At 52.5% G+C, this 14,228-nt stretch overlaps 1 long non-coding RNA gene across 2 annotated transcripts in view; it reads right to left on the reverse strand.

Annotated features, from left to right (window-relative positions):
- Window positions 1–4,136: 4,136 nt before the first annotated feature.
- Window positions 4,137–14,228, reverse strand: part of LOC129648605 (uncharacterized) — a 38,106-nt gene continuing 28,014 nt past the window's right edge. Inside the window, exons 2-4 of one of the 2 annotated variants that reach the window (XR_008712804.1) lie at window positions 8,261–8,452; window positions 6,724–6,849; window positions 4,137–5,688 (exon numbers count right to left, since the gene is read on the reverse strand). This is a non-coding gene — a long non-coding RNA (uncharacterized LOC129648605). The remainder of the gene's footprint in view (window positions 5,689–6,723; window positions 6,850–8,260; window positions 8,453–14,228) is intronic. The other variant, XR_008712805.1, reaches the window with a different exon arrangement.

Genomic DNA, 14,228 nt, shown 5'->3' on the forward strand with positions numbered 1-14,228 from the left:
GTCCCCTAGTCGCTCTTCTCCACCCTGAGGCCACGGAGTCACGACCTTCCTCCAAGCCGGGAGGTGGCGGAGACGGGCGGGTGTCACTGTCGCGGCGGTTTCCCCAGGTCCTCCTGGCGACTGAGAAGGCTGGCTGCGCGGGGCAGTGTGTGAAGGGCCCGGTCCTCACCCTCGTCCGTTCCGCCTGGTCCGGGCAGCCCCTCCCGCTGATCCCACATTGGCTGCCTGCCCTCCCCGCGGTGGGCACCGGCCTACCCGGGCTCCGCAGCCGCAGGGCCTCGGTCAGTGCCTCTAGGGTCCCAGGCTCCCCCAGCAGCTCCTGCCCAGGGTACACTCCCTACTCAGGGAGTGTGAGCCTCGGCTTCAGCCCCCCACACCGCCAGGATGGAGGGAGGAGGCGGGAAGGGGAGGGAGACGGGGCAGGGAGAAGCGGGCAGGGGGCCTGCCGACCCCACAGTGAGTCACCGGCGGAGCTGGGACCCGGGGTGGGGTGCCGGGGCGGGGCTCCCAGGATGCTGCAGGCCTTCAGCCAGGGCCCCTGGGGGCTCTCCAGGCACCGAGGGGGCAGGAAGGCAGGCCTGGCTGAGGGGCGCCCTGCAGGGGAGGGAAGAAGGGAAGCGGGGTGTGGGGGCTCGTCCAGAGCCTCCTCCTGTCTGATCACACGTCCTCTCAAGGAACCGGGAAAGGGGATGCCCGGGTTGGGGAAGCCGGGCTGCTACCTGGCCCTCCCTCACCTTCTCCTGAAAAGGAGAGCTCAGGCCACCGTCTAGGTGCCCCTGGAGAAAGTGGGTGCTGGCCTGACTCCGCCTTGTGGCCAAAAGGGGTTTCCTGCCCAGGGCCCCCACCTACCCTCCTTCTCGGGGTCCTCTAGGCTGGAGCGGGGATGGGGTGATGAGGACACGGTTGGTCCACTTCCCACAGTCACCCCTGACCTCTGACCCCAGGCCCCATGCCCCTGGCCGCGGCTGGGGCCTCCCACCCCTCCAGCTGAGCCTGGGCAAGGGCTCTTCCAGTCTTGGGCACCCCTTCCACCCACTTTCCGGCCTGGCTCCGCCCCGCCACCCCAACTCTCTCACAGCTGCTGGAAGTGAAAGAGTTAACAAGGTCTGTGGAGTTTCCCTCCCAGACTCCTCCTAGATGTATATTTAGCAGACGGCAAAGCCAGGGAGAGGAATGCCCAGCTGCCCTGGCACTGGAGCCCCTGATGGCCACACCACTCCCGGGAGGGTGGGGGCGGCTCTAAATGGAAGGCTGTGGTCTCAGGCGGGACTTGGAGGCCCCTGTGGAGAAGGGCAGGGCGTTGCTCCTTTTCCAGAGAGGACCGAATGACTGGGTCTCCCAGGGCCGGGGGAGGCAGGATGTGGGAAGGGGGCTGGCATCAGAGGGCTCACTGCCAAGGGGCGTTGGGGCACGGCTGGCTGGGAGGGTTCCTTCCACCTGCCGAGCCCAGTGCTGGCCTGGGCTAGGGACCGTGGGAACTGAGGGTCTCAGGCTGGGTGCCCCAACCGGTTCAGGTGCCCGCCTGGCTGGCTGGACGTGGCCGGAGGGGAGATGGCTGGGGAGCCGTGTGCCAGCAGTCACCTGTTCACTTTCAGACAGCGGGCATTGCCAGCAGACGTCACGTGGGGTGGGCTAGAGCAGGAGTTTTTCTAAGTTCTCCGTCGAGAGCGCTTCCAGGGGCCCGACTTTTGAGAAGTGACTGACAGGTGGGGTGATGGCACAGTATTTGGCTTTAATGGTGGGGAACCCACTGAGCTGGCACCAGGGCACCTGGGTTCTGGACCTTTCTCTGATACCAACACACTGCATGACCTTGGAAAAGTCATTTCTGGCCCCAGGGGTCTCAGTTAGCTCGTCTGTAAAATGTGGAGGTTGGACAAGACTGGACCCACGGTCAAGTCGATTGGCAAACTCCAGAGTCCTGGATGAACCTCAATTCAGAGTAGAAGGGTGAGACACAGCCTGCTGGTCGGGAGGCATCTCACAGAATAAGCAGCAGCTTCTGAGACTCTCCCATGGACCTGTGTGTGTTTGTGGGGTGTGTGTGTGTGTGTGTGCACACGCGCGCGTGCGCATGCACGCACCTCCTGGCCTTCTGAGACCTCTGATCTCCCTCTTAGACCTGCTGCCTCCCCTCCAGGGAGCTCCTCTGTGATGAAATAGAAGTGGGCTCCCATAGAGGGAAAGTGTGAGTTGCTCAGTCATGTCCGACTCTTTGCAACCCCATGGACTGTAGCCTGCCAGGCTCCTCTGTCCATGGAATTTTCCAGGCAAGAGTACTAGAGTGGGTTGTCATTTCCTCCTCCAGGGGACCTTCCTGACCCAGGGATCAAACCCGCATCTGCATTTCCTGCATTGGCAGGCAGATTCTTTACCGCTGAGCCACCTGGGAAGCCACAGGACCAGACACTAGGCTTAATATTTTGTTTGTACCATCTCATAGACTCTTCATAATAACCCTCAGGAGGTAAGAATTATTACCTTCGTTTTTCTAGATGGACATGAAAAAAGTGCAAGAGTTAGTTGCTCAGTCATGTCTGACTCTATGCGACTCCATGGACCTTCACAACCTGCACCCTGAGAACCAGGGTCTCGATGAATGTTAGTCTCGATGAACCATGCATTGCTGGCAGATTCTTTACTGTCTGAGCCACCTGGGAAGCCCATAGATGGACATATACTGAGGGTCAAAGAGTTAAAGCAATTGGCCTGCAAAACATACCTAGTTCGTGGTGAGGCAGGACTCAGATGCAGGCCTGTTTGCTCATCCCTGGGCTCGGTGCATCTCACAGTTGGGCAAGGTGCTTGAGTTAGCTGGGAGCGCAGACCCAGCAGGGAGGCACGGAGCACGCTTCGCTTTGCTTTCTTCTCACTCTTGGAGTCAGGTAAAAACAGAGAGGACTTTGCCAAAGCCTGGTGGATGGGGGATGGGCCATCGCCACTGGGAAATGAATGAAGGTGGAAAAGTGGGTGGTGCTGGCTTGGAGGCCTCTCTTCGAGGCTGAGTTTCTTCCGATGGTTCTTAAGATCACATTCCAGTAGGATCCCTCCAACTGCATTATAGACAAGGGGTTGATGAGGCTGGAGAGCCCTTAGGAGACCACTGGGAGGGTCCAGGCATCATAGAAAAGGTGAGTCCAGGATGGAGGGCCCAGATGCCCCTGCAGGGTATGCTGAGTTTGGAGAAGACCCGGGGACAGAGAGAGGGAATGCTCACCCCCTCTGTGGCCCCTGGAGCCCTTCTGGAGGGAAGGGAGATTGTGGAAGAGGCTGCACATGGAGACAGAGGAGGATGTCTGCCTGTGTTGTGACATAATTCCAGATAGGAGCATCCCAGGACTTCGCTGGTGGTCCAGTGGCTAAGACTCTGCGCTCCTGATGCACGGGGCCCAGGTTCAATCCCTGGTCTGGAAACTAAGATTCTGTAAACCCCATGGTGTGGCAAAAAATTAATACTATCTATTAATATTGCTTAAATCAGTGTATGTTAATAAATATTAATATATTTAACAATATTAATAATACTAATAAGATGAAATGATTAATATTTGTTTAAATCAGTGTATATTAATAATTATTAATATATTTACAATATTAATATTAATAAATGAAAAACAATAATAGAAGTAGAGCATGGACTTCCCTGGTGGCCCAATGGGTTAAGACTGAACTTCCAAGGCAGGGGGCACAGGTTCGATCCCTGGTTGGAGAACTAAGATCCCACATGTCGCATGACATGGCCAAGAATAAATAAATGTTTTTTAAAAAGTAGAGGTTAGAAGTGCATACCTGGTTTTCTCTGATCGGTCCTAAGCTGGAAGCCCGGATGAGAGTTAGGGCAGCTGTCAATCATTAATTAAGCCCTGCCCACGTAGGATGATTGCTACCAGGGTAACTGTTTGACTTTCTGGACCACTTGTCCGGGATAGCGGTCTGATTTCCTACAAGTCTGACTTACGGCTAGCAGGCCGGCTTCCTGGCATGGTTGCCGCTGATTGCAGGTCAGAGATCTATTTTTATAGAAGCTCTGGCCATGATCCATCTGTATATTTAGTGTCTCAACAACAACCCATGAGTATCACCCGTTTTTCAGGCAAGCAAACGAGGAAGTCATAGGGCCGAAGTCGTAGGGCCAGTACGTTTCAGAACCTGGACAGGAAGCCACTGGTTTTGAGCTTATATTTCTCTGCCTTTCAGTCTTCTGGAGGCAAGGGTCCTGACCCCTAGCCTCCAGCCCCTATGCCAGTACACTGAGCTTGCTCTCAATAAATATTTATTAAAGTTAAGGCGTAGTAAAGTTTGAGGGACCCAGGTAGAAATGCAAAATGAAAGTGTGTGTGTACAGTGGGTGTGGGTAGTTCCCTGGTTCCTACGATTCTGGGCTTTCACTGCAGTGGTCCAGGTTCAATACCTCGTCAGCAACCTGAGATCCCACAAGCCACCTGACATGGCCAAATAAAATAATAGAACAGAATGGGGTGCCGGGGGAGCCTGGCTGGAAGGGCACCACCGCTAGGACTGTCAAGTGTTGGAACATCTTCCCTCCTGGCGTCCCACGGGCATCTCTGCACTCTGGGCGTGGACGCCGAAACCACCGGCTGAGACACGCGGGTCTGGGCCAGCTGGGTGGAAGGGAACTCGCCTCTGGGAGACAAAAGCCATCCACCCACCGGCCTGTCCACCACCCTGTTCTAATTGATGTATTGGGAGGTCTGGTCCAACCTCGCTGAGTAATTAGGGGCAGTCAAGAGCTGAGAAGGACACTTCCTCCCAGGAGCTGGCCTGGGGGTCTGGCCAGGTGAGGGGGACGGGAGCCTCCAGCCCTGTTGAAGGCAGAATTCTCAGGCGGCCACGTGATCTCTGCCCCTGTCCTCAGGAGTTACTCCGTGATTATATTATGTTACGCAGTAGAGAACCACACTGCAGGGGAGGGTGGTGACCTGAGGTCAGGTGATGGGGTGGTCAGACAACCCCCACCCTGGGGCGGGGGGAGGTCAGGTGATCTGGCTGCCAGCGTGTTCTGTATTCGCCCTGAGATTCCACAAGCCCTAGTTTGTGTATCTCTGAAGGGAGCGGTTGGCCTGAGCAATCTAACCCTGCCGACTGTGATCTGGATTCCTCTGAGGCCAGGAGAGGCCAGGACAAAGGCCAGCTCCCCTGGGTGATGCTGGTCCGGTGGATGTCAGTGGCTGTTCGGTCCCGTGGACAGAAATAAACAGAAGAATTCACTTCTGGATATGGGTGCGGTGACCCTGGACCCATGGGATTCCCGCCCCGCCCTCTGCTGCCTCAGTTCCTCTACGACCTCAGGTTGGAAGAGCTGCACCTGGAAGAACCAAAAAGCGTGGCTGTTGATCTTTCCCAGGGTTTGGTTCTGCTTTCTCCCCGGGACCTTACAGGAGGGTGTGGTCACAACTGATAAAGACCTGAGCGTCCAGCCAGCCCACTCAGTACACACAAAGGTTGGGCATCAGGAGCCTGAGCCAGGGCTGGGGAGGTGACTGGCCCCTCGCCACCGCCACTCACGGCCCTTCTGACACCGTGTGGACGAAACTCACTGCAAGAGAAAGGAAGTGGGCAGGGCCTGCACAGCCCGGCAGACCTTTCAGTGGCTCTGCCTCCGTCAGCCTCTCTCTTTCTTCTTTTCCCCAGAAAGGCATCCACCAGAGGGCTTGGTTCCCTGAAAAACTAAGGGAAGAGAAAAGCAACTAGAGATGATCACACGAAGGGAAGTAAGTCAGAAAGACAAACACCCCATGATATCACTTATATGTGGAATCTGAAATATGACACAAATGAGCTTATCTTCAAAACAGACTCACAGACGTAGGGAGCAGACTTGTGGTTGCCAAGGGGGGGCAGGTAGGGGAGGGATGGGGAGGGAGGCTGGGATTGGTAGATGCAAATTATTACATATAAAGTGGTTAAACAACCGGGTCCTCCTGTATATTCAATATCCTGGGATAAGCATGCTAAGTTGCTTCAGTCGTGCCTGACTCTTTGATGCTATGGACTGTGGCCCACCAGGCTCCTCTGTCCACGGGATTCTCCAGGCAAGAATGCTGGAGTGAATTGCCATGCCCTTCTCCAGGGGATCTTCCAGACCCAGGGATGGAACCCATGTCTCTGACGTCTCCTGCACTGGCAGGCAGGTTCTGTACCACTAGGGCCACCTGGGAAGCCCACACAAAGCCCTCTGTTGGCTTCCTGTTGCCTGGGGTAAGATGCCGCCCTTTGAAGTACTAGATGCCAGGCTCTCGGCCTGTCTCTCCCCATGTCCCGCTCCCAACCATGCTCCAGCCAAGCTGTCAGATTCCCAGCACCTATTCAGTGCCTGACAAATGGATGTTATTCTCCATTAAATTGGTACCAAGTGCGTGAGTGATAACAGGCAGTCTGGCCAACCGGAGACTTTCCTTTTAGCTTTGAGGTTCTGAGCAGAGCAGACAGCACTTACGTGCACACCAGTCTTAGCGCCCTCGCTATGCAGTGCTGTCCAGCGGCTCTACGGAGAGAGTCTGGGTCCCCTTGAACTGGGGTGACGACCTGGCCTTTATTGTCCCCACCCCTTGCTGCCTGCCTGCCACTGGCTGCCCTCCGTGGGGCTCCAGGGGAAAGGAAGGGCTGCAGGCGGGGCAGAGGGCCCCTGGTGGGAGCTCTGGATCAGGTTGTTTTATCAGCAGCACAGGGGCCCCTTCCAGTCCTCCAGGCCCTGAAACTCACCCACAGGAGCGGAGAGCAAGGTCGAAGCTGAGGTGGAGCTGAGATGCCAGCTCCTGGGCGAGAAGGAGGAGGAATCTGCACAAAGGGTCCTTCTGCATCGAGGGGCCCCAGTGGGCAGGCCTGCAGCTAAGAAAACATCTTTAGTGGTTTTTACTGCAGGCACCTACATTCCTGAATAGCTGAAGGGGAGAAGGCCCCAGAAGGGGGTGGAGGGAGGCTCCCCACCTGGCCTTGCTACAAGGAACAAGCATTGAAAGGAGCTAGAAATATGGTACAGAAAGTTCTGGGAGCTTGTAAAGGGCAGACCCTCAAGGAAGCCAGAGTCAACCAACACACAGAGCCTGGCTTTCTTTCTCTCCGGGACAGGGTGCTCAGTGCAGAGTTGAGCTTCTTCTTAGGGGAGCCCTGTGTCCATGAGGCTTTCAGAGAAAGGAGTTTTCTCCGAGGGAGAGGAGTGCCTTTTCTTCTCTATTTGTAGATCTCCAGAGTGTGTCTGGTAGGAGTTGGGGCCAGGCCTGTTGGTCACCCACCCACACGGGGTGGAACCAAGTGGGACAAGTCTTCAGCCAGAAGACAAAAGAGTCTCTTTAGCTCCAAAGGACACCACTCTGGGTCTCAGACTCAGTGTCTCGGGCATTGTGAAAGGCAGAATTCTAAGATGTGCCCTAAGACTTGCCCCTGTGATTGCATGCTCAGTTGCTCAGTCGTGTCTGACTCTTTGAGACCCCATGGACTGTAGCCCGCCTGTCTCCTCTGTCCATGGGATTCTCCAGGCAAGAATACTGGAGTGCCTTGCTGCTTCCTTCTCCAGGGGATCTTCCCAATCCAGGGATCAAACCCACGTCTTCTGTGTCTCCTGCACTGGCAAGTGGATTCTTTACCACTGCACCACCTGAGAAGCCCCTAAGATTATTTTTTCATTAAATGGCAAAAGGGATTCACAATGGAATAAATTTACTAATCAACAGACCTTCAAATAGAGTGGTTACCTGGATCGGCCTGACCTAAACTAAAAGAGCCCTTTAAAAGCAGAGAGTTTCTCTGATGGCAAAAGGAGAATCAGAGATGCCAAGCACAAGAAGGATTTGATGCACCGTCAGTGGCTTTGAAGGAGGGGGTGGGGTCGCCAGGGGGTGGCGGCCGCAGGGAAAGGACTGGAGAGCTGCCTCCAGGAACGGAGACCAGCAAGCAGCCAGCAAGAGCACAGGGGCCTCCGTCCTACAGCCGCAGGGAACTGGTTCTGCCAACAACCTAAATAAACTTGGGAGCGAATGCTTCCCCAGAACCTTCAGTAAGAGCTCAGCCTGGCCACCTCCTTGATTGTGGCCTTCAGTTTTGAAGCAGGGACCCAGTCAAGGCCACCCCAGACCTCTGACCTACAAAGCAGGGAGCTAATAATAGATCAGGCTTGTTAAGCCTCTAAGCTTGTGGTGACTTGTTACTTGGCAGTCGGGAACTATTATGCCTACACATGAAGGGTTCAGGTCATCATGCATGTTGACCCAAGTGAGAAGGAAAAGGCACGATTCTGACTCACCCACGACCTGGAGGTGTCAGCTCCTCCTACACTCCGTTTCTGTCCCTCCTCCACACTGAGGCATCCAAATCTTTGTCCATTAGCCTCTGCCAGAGGCCCCAGGCTTCCCAGCTGATGCAGAGGGTAAAGAATCCACCAGCGGTGCAGGAGACACAGGAGACCCGGGTTTGATCCCTGGGTCAGGAAGATCCCCTGGAGAAGGGAACGGCAACCCACTCCAGTAATTCTGTCTGGAGAACCCCATGGACAAAGGAGCCTGGCAGGCTACAGTCCATGGAGTCGCAAAGAGTCCGACACTGAGCTCAAGTACTCAGAGGCTCCAAGCTCCAATCACTGGACTAGGAAGTTTGGGCACAAACCACTAATTTCAGGTGAACAGGACGGCTTCTTGGGCCTAATTATCCATGTTTCTTATCTGTTTGCTTCTCTGTTAACTTTTCCTGTATTTCTGCCGAAACTGTTGGATCACTCAGTTCAGTTCAGTTCAGTCGCTCAGTCGTGTCCGACTCTTTGCAACCCCATGGACTGCAGCACCCCAGGCCTCCCTGTCCATCACCAACTCCCAGAGTTTACTCAAACTCCCATCCATTGAGTTGGTGATGCCATCCAGCCATCTCATCCTCTGTTGTCCCCTTTTCCTCCTGCCCCCAATCCCTCCCAGCATCAGAGTCTTTTCCAGAGTCTTTACAGCATCGGACCTTGCTTCTATCACCAGTCATATCCACATCTGGGTATTGTTTTTGCTTTGGCTCCATCCCTTCATTCTTTCACTCAGTCCTTGACAAACGCTAAATCCCTTCCAGCAAGTTATCTAGAACTCCCTGATCCAGGACCCAGACTGTTCTTCCAGAGAGTTCCTTAAAGCTCATAATGGATTGCTTTCTCTGTTGGTCCCATGGTCTACCTGACTCGATTCATCCTTTGGCAGAGATGGTGAGCTGTCCATCAAAATCCCTGCTCCTCTTTCATAGTATAGAGCTGGTGCTGAGGCACTGAGACTACATTTCCCAGCTACCCTTGCAACCAGGTGTGGTCATGTGACTAGTTCTCACCAATAGTATGTGAGCCAAAGAGATGCACGCCAACGCCTTAGGAGGCAGGGAAAGAAGCAGGTGTACCTCCCCCATCCACCTTCTCTTCCGCCAGCTGGATGGAGGTGACAGTGAGAACAGCAGAGCCTTGAGATGGAGAGAGCCTGGGTCCCTGGATCACCATATGGAGAAAAGCCACTGGCCAGTCAAGAATCCCTGCCTTGGTGTGTTAAAAGAGCAAGAAATAAATTTCTATGATATTTAGACCATTATGCTTTTGGGGTCTATTTGTTACTGCTTTTTAGCCCACTTTTGATGATATGTATCCCTCTACTTGGCCCTCGACCTGAATTGGATTGCACAAGGCGCTGACTAAACTCCTGGTATGAAAACCTCCAAATATTCCCTGCGTTTCACTGCCCTTGGCTGGCTGCAATCCTCGTCCTGGTTCACGCTGTCTGCTTGCTCCAGAGTCTGGCTGACTCAGCTGGCCTGGGCCACCATCCATCCGCTGTCGATGAGTGCCTGGCTCACAGAAAAACGCACGTTTATTCCCCCAAAACATAGGGTTCTTTTTTTTCAGCAAAGGTGGTGCAGCAATATATTTGGAGAAGCGAGCACCCAGGCCTCTGGTTCCTTGGGACACAGCCAGGGAACACATGTCTTCAGGCTCAGCTCCCTGAGCCTGAGCTGCCAGCGCCGGGAGCAGAGGGGGCCCAGGCTGATGGGGGGAAGGGAGGAGACCAGAGGTGACAGCTCTCTCAGAAAGCAATTAAGCGCTTCTTGGTGGCCTCAGGGACAGCCTCAACGTTTTTGGACTTTCCCCCAGGGAGGCTGAGGCACGGGGGAGGGGAGCCTCTGTAACTGCAGCTCTTGAAGGCTCTGCGCAGTGATGTGGCGTGCAGAAGACTCCGAGCAGTCTTGGCAGAAAGGCAGCCCTGCCCTGCCTGCTGCTGGGGGTGCCCTCTCCTGCACCCACGGCAGTCTTCAGTGTAAAGAACCCATCCTCTTGTCAGAAGCAGCCATGTGGGGAGCCCGGGAAGGGACTGGAGTGGGGACCAAGATCAAGAGCCCCAACTGGCTGTCCACACCTGGAGTACAGCTCCAGGTTTCCAGCCGCAGCAGAGAGAGGACAGGCTTGACTGTGGATGGTCAAGCCACCTGGAACAGGTCCAACAGGCCCCAGGCAGGCCCCGGTGGTGGCTCATGAATACCACAGCCCAGCTCCGACTGGAATCAGGATGCCCTGGAGGGCCTAGACTTACACGACAGCCCCATGTTCAGACGGCTCCAGGAAGATGCCTCTGCCTCAGGAATTTCCAGGGCAAATTTGCTTTTGATTGAAGCCTGGAAGAAATAGTGGCAGACTCCCCAGGGCCCAGCAATCTAGCCACTGGCTCCTGCTGGTTTTTCCAGTCTGTGAGCAAAAATCCAACCAAACGCCTAGGCTGTCTTGGAGGTTGCTGTGCGCTCAGTTGCTTGGTCGCTCAGTCGTGTCCGACTCTTAGTGACCTCATGGTCTGCAGCCCACCAGGCTCCTCTGTCCGTGAGGATTCTCAAGGCTAGAATACTGGAGTGGGTAGCCTGTCCCTTCTCCAGGGGATCTTCCGAACCCAGGATTCTCCTGCATTGCAGGAGGATTCTTTACCAGCTGAGCTATTGACAATAAGCTGACCTGGGCTGTCCCACAGATGCCCAGAACCCACTCAGAGAGGGTCAGTGAGGGTCCCTAGGCCTCCCCATACATCTAGGTGGCCACACAAGAGCCCTGAATCCTCCATGTGTAGCCAAGGGGGCACCCCTGCTTCCCATCCGGGCAGATCTCAGCACTAACCCTGCAGTGATGATGAGCGAGGAACCAGTGGTAAGCGCATCTCATTCAGGATGTGTCTGTAGAGATTTCGTTTCTTTCTTCTTTTTTTTATTATTGGCCACACAGCATGCAAAATCTTAGTTTCTCGACCAGGGATCGAACCTGCACTCCCTGACACAGAAGCCTGGAGTCTTAACCACTGGACCCCCAGGGAGGTCCCCATTTAGAGATTAAAGTGAGAATCTTTTCCCAACATCCCCGATTCCTTCACCGTGGCTCACCACCCTTTCTGCCCCAAATTCTTTCCAACAGCTTAAATCCTTTCTTCTCCATACCCAGCGTGGTTCCTCTCATTCTGTCACTTGTAACTTAGGACTTTGCTCACATTAGTTCCTTCCAAACGTCCCCTTTCTGAATCTAGCTGGGTCCTCTGCATGCCCAGTTGGCATGCACATCTGACCAGATCCCCATCTACAAACCCCATCTCTCCCAGGGGATGCAGGGCTCCGCAGTTTGACAGGTGTGATAATCCAGTGCACGGTGCTGGGCGCTCACAGGGGATACCAGAGCCCAAGGTCCTCCCAGGACTGGCAGCTCAGATGGTTCCCGGAGCAGAATAACCTGAGCCGGCTGCCCTTTCCTTCTCGTGAGTGACTCAGCAGGAAGCTGGCCGACAGAAAACAAACCAAGTCCTGGATCTTGCAGAAGGGTTAGCGAGCAAGGCCAGGGCCTTAGGCTGTGCGGGGAGAGGTACTGAGGCTGGCAGCAGAGCTGGACAATGAAAAGATGCTCAACCTCACTTAGAACAAGAGTCAAGTGAAAACTGTACCCAGGTGCCATTTTCCACCAAGCTGACTGGCAAACGTCAAAAGTTTGATCATGCTCTGAGTTGGCAAGGGTGGAGAAAGGCTTCCTCATGCTTTGCTAGCAGAACTGTAAACCCATACAATGTCCCTGGAGAGCAATTTGGCACTCTCTACTGAATGCACAAATTCCTTGACCCAGCAATTCCACTTCTGGACATACACCTTCTAGTTATGCCTGCACGTTGGTGAAGCGACAGGTGGTGCTGCTTAAAGACAGAAATACAGATCAATGGAACAAAATAGAAAGCCCAGAGATAAATCCATGCACCTATGGACACCTTACCTTTGACAAAGGAGGCAAGAGTATACAATGGATTAAAGACAATTTCTTTAACAAGTGGTGCTGGGAAAACTGGCCAACCACTTGTAAAAGAATGAAACTAGAACACTTTCTAACACCATACACAAAAATAAACTCAAAATGGATTAAAGATCTAAACGTAAGACCAGAAACTATAAAACTCCTAGAGGAGAACATAGGCAAAACACTCTCCGACATACATCACAGCAGGATCCTCTATGACCCACCTCCCAGAATATTGGAAATAAAAGCAAAAATAAACAAATGGGACCTAATTAAACTTAAAAGCTTCTGCACAACAAAGGAAACTATAAGCAAGGTGAAAAGACAGCCTTCAGAATGGGAGAAAATGATAGCAAATGAAGCAACTGACAAATAACTAATCTCAAAAATATACAAGCAACTCCTACAGCTCAATTCCAGAAAAATAAATGATCCAATCAAAAAATGGGCCAAAGAACTAAATAGACATTTCTCCAAAGAAGACATACAGATGGCTAACAAACACATGAAAAGATGCTCAGCATCACTCATTATCAGAGAAATGCAAATCAAAACCACAACGAGGCACCATTTCACACCAGTCAGAATGGCTGCAATCCAAAAGTCTACAAGCAATAAATGCTGGAGAGGGTGTGGAGAAAAAGGGAACCCTTTTACACTGTTGGTGGGAATGCAAACTAGTACGGCCACTATGGAGAACAGTGTGGAGATTCCTTAAAAAACTGGAAATAGAATTGCCTTATGATCCAGCAATCCCACTGCTGGGCATACACACTGAGGAAAACAGAAGGGAAAGAGACACGTGTACCCCAATGTTCATCGCAGCACTGTTTATAATAGCCAGGACATGGAAGCAACCTAGATGTCCATCAGCAGATGAATGGATAAGAAAGCTGTGGTACATATACACAATGGAGTATTACTCAGCCATTAAAAAGAATACATTTGAATCAGTTCTAATGAGGTGGATGAAACTGGAGCCTATTATACAGAGTGAAGTAAGCCAGAAAGAAAAACACCAATACAATATACTAACGCATATATATGGAATTTAGAAAGATGGTAACAATAACCCTGTATACGAGACAGCAAAAAAGACATTGATGTATAGAACAGTCTTTTGGACTCTGTGGGAGAGGGAGCAGGGGGATGATTTGGGAGAATGGCATTGAAACATGTATAATATCATATATGAAACGAATCACCAGTCCAGGTTTGATGCCCGATACTGGATGCTTGGGGCTGGTGCACTGGGACGACCCAGAGGGATGGAATGGGGAGGGAGGAGGGAGGAGGGTTCAGGATGGGGAACACGTGTATACCTGTGGCAGATTCATGTTGATATATGGCAAAACCAATACAATATTGTAAAGCAAAAAAAAAAAAAAATGACAAGACACTGAGGTGTTCTCCATAGGTCCACCTTCATGGTATGCCCAGGTGATGGAATACAGCAGTCAGACAAAGAATCAGAACCATGGATGGGTGGATGTGGAAACAGCTCAGACGCACTGTCACGTGGGAAGACACAGGAAAAGCAAAGCAGAAGAACCGGTTATGGGGTTCACTGGTTTCCCGTCTCGATGAATGAATCAAACAGCATGCTACCATTCAGGTGAAAAAGGCTGAGAAAAAACCATATATCTGCTTGTCTGGTTGAATGTGCCGAAGAATCTCTCTGGATGGATACCCAAGAAACTGGTTTCATTGGTATTTTTAGGAACAAGCATTTTCATTAGACACTGTTTTATAACTTTAACCTTGTGAACTGTGTGAATATATTACATATTGAGAAGCAAAATACAGTTTTTAGAATATGTGCTCCCCACCTCCACAATGGAAAGGAATAACTCCCAGTGCTTGAGAGGCAAGTACTAGCTCCTGGATAACATGAGGTGATGGAGGTCTTAGTTCACATGGTGTATTACATTCTGGTTTTTAAAAAATCCTTTGT

The sequence above is a fragment of the Bubalus kerabau genome, chromosome 4, assembly GCF_029407905.1.
Source record: "Bubalus kerabau isolate K-KA32 ecotype Philippines breed swamp buffalo chromosome 4, PCC_UOA_SB_1v2, whole genome shotgun sequence".
NCBI lineage: Eukaryota > Metazoa > Chordata > Mammalia > Artiodactyla > Bovidae > Bubalus > Bubalus kerabau.